Below are 2,651 nucleotides of genomic sequence, written 5' to 3' on the forward strand. Positions count from 1 at the left end.
AGGAAAGAGTCAGGAGATCACCAGAGAAAGCGATGATTGGCTGCACACTATTTCAATTAAACCATATTCACCTGCTTTCCTGAAGTAAGGATTCCCCCCTTTGGGAAGACCAGAGTTCCCCAGATACATTCCCATCGGGGGAGGAGGCGGTACAGGCTTGTTCTGTAAACCACATCAACAAATTCTCCAAATGATTAGTACCATTCTCACAGTTAAAATACAATGATCAGCCGCTATTTTTAACTGACATGATTTAAAGTGAATACCTCAGCCTGGGGGTCAGTTTTGTGTCTACATAGAATATTTAAACAGGTTCCATACAGAGTTGTCTTTCTCATCAGATAGATGAATCTCCTTTCCTCTCCTGAAGATCCAGCTGAGCCATCCTCCACTGTTCTGAAGCGCTACAGCAGGGGTCTCAGGCTCAGCCCCCAGCCGGCTGCCAGTCTGGCTCTGAGGGTTGGCCTCGGTGATGGTCATTATGGAACAATCCACCACATCTACTCTGGATATCTGTGACAAGTGGGAGAAGTCAGTCCACTCATGTCACCATACAGAACAACCACTAATTAAATGTTTTATTTAACCTTTATTTAACTAGGCACATCAGTTAATTAAGAACAAATTCTTATTTACAATGACGGCCTACACCGGCCAAACCCGGACGACACTGGGCCAATTGTGCGCCGCCATATGGGACTCCCAATCACGGCCGGTTGTGATACAGCCTGGATTCGAACCAGGGTGTCTGTAGTGACGCCTCTAGCACTGAGATGCAGTGCCTTAGACTGCTGCACCACTCGGGAGTAGAAATTTCATTACTCATAAAATAAAGCTTAAATTACCCTTTCTCTTGCAGTAGAAATCTCCACATGTGGTATTCACTCCACCATTCCACGTTGGTCCCACCATGGGGGTGATAGGAGATGGTGTTGGAACATTGCATTGGTCACAGGGACACTGACTGTTGGGAGGGTTGTAGGGATGCCCACCCTCTGCGCAGGGATGATATCCTGGTATTGAGCTGCCCCTGCATGTACTTCATCTCCTGCTGCAAGTTGTTCAGCAGGACCGGAATCTCACCCTAGAGGACATCAGGAGATTTAGCAGACTGGCACAAAGAGAGAGGCTTCACACCATGCCCATTGGACCATCTTTAGGATTCTTTCTCACCCAACTCCAATTTCATGAGGACAAACCTTACCTTGTGAGATGCTTAATGACTGACGGGATGTGTCCCTGCTCCTGCGAGCTCTGACGGGATGTGTCCCTGCGAGCTCTGGTGGGATGTGTTCCTGTGAGCTCTGGTGGGATGTGTCCCTGTGAGGTCTGGTGGGATGTGTCCCTCGGAGCTCTGGTGGGATGTGTCCCTGTGAGCTCTGGTGGGATGTGTCCCTGTGAGGTCTGGTGGGATGTGTTCCTGCGAGCTCTGGTGGGATGTGTCCCTGTGAGCTCTGGTGGGATGTGTCCCTGTGAGCTCTGGTGGGATGTGTCCCTGCGAGCTCTGGTGGGATGTGTCCCTGCGAGCTCTGGTGGGATGTGTCCCTGCGAGCTCTGATGGGATGTGTCCCTGCTCCTGTGATCTATAATAGAGGAAAGTGAGCCAGATTAGAGCTCTATGATTCAGCAATGTAACATTCAGCACCCCATGTCTATTGAAATGTACTAAAGTCGAACCTTGCTCCATTGGTAGTTATTTACAGGGGTCCCCATCATTTTCCATTGCCCATATTGTGATTCCTGTAAAAGCTGGGGAATTTGGTAAAGTTACCAGAATTTTGCAATCAAAGAGTCTAAGAGTAGCAGTTCTGTCCATATAATCTTATTCATATCAGCACTTCTTCTCTGGAACTCTTTGCTTTATGAGATGCAATATGATATAGTATCACAAAATTCCATGCCAGCAGATTGGATAATTAATATAGCATGATTGGTAATGTAAGTCATTCTAGAGTTCCAAATTGGCCTACAATCCCAGCATGAATGCCCACTGTCATTGGTGCACGTGAAAGTCTAATAGCGCGAGAACACCATGTGTCCAGGTCGAAATGTAAAGTTATAATTCGTCACAAATTATCCAAGATGGCAGCATGTAATGTCGTTTGTCTGTGACTAGTACATTTTAACCTACTAATAACCTATTTATTTATGGTTGAGTAACTTCCTTGTTGTGTGGAGCAAACTATTTTGTTTTTGCTGGTGTAAAGATCACGGGTCTCCCTCAACTCGGCACTTCATTACTTGAAGTTTACCAAAGTAACCCTATCTCCCTGACCTGTCAATGTTTTTAATTTGCTGTTTTTTATTTTCTTATACTCTTGTGAATTCTATGGTTTTTACTAGATTACTTGTAGTTTGTCATGTCTTTTGTCTGTAATTTTTGTAATGACTTGGTGCTGCCTATCTTGGCCTGGACGCTCTTGAAAAAGAGATTTTAAATCTCAATGAGCCCTTCCTGGTTAAATAAAGGTTTAATAAAATAAAAGTAATAATAATAATAATTTAATTCATCTCAAGTTAAATCAAAGTCCCTTGTTCTAGATAGAAACCACAAATGTAATAGTTCTGATAATACGTATATAAAATCTAAAACACTAGAAGTTTCATGATGCTGGTATCTAAACCAAAGTAGATCATTTTAAGATTGTTCT

At 44.0% G+C, this 2,651-nt stretch overlaps 1 long non-coding RNA gene across 1 annotated transcript; it reads right to left on the minus strand.

Annotated features, from left to right (window-relative positions):
- Positions 1-272: 272 nt before the first annotated feature.
- LOC129833822 (uncharacterized) lies at positions 273-1,568 on the minus strand. Its single transcript, XR_008756117.1, has 3 exons — positions 1,205-1,568; positions 846-1,084; positions 273-513 (listed from the first exon to the last, which is right to left on the minus strand). It is a non-coding gene; the product is annotated as an uncharacterized LOC129833822 (long non-coding RNA).
- Between the last annotated feature and the right edge of the window lie 1,083 nt (positions 1,569-2,651).

The sequence above is a fragment of the Salvelinus fontinalis genome, chromosome 34, assembly GCF_029448725.1.
Source record: "Salvelinus fontinalis isolate EN_2023a chromosome 34, ASM2944872v1, whole genome shotgun sequence".
Lineage (NCBI taxonomy): Eukaryota > Metazoa > Chordata > Actinopteri > Salmoniformes > Salmonidae > Salvelinus > Salvelinus fontinalis.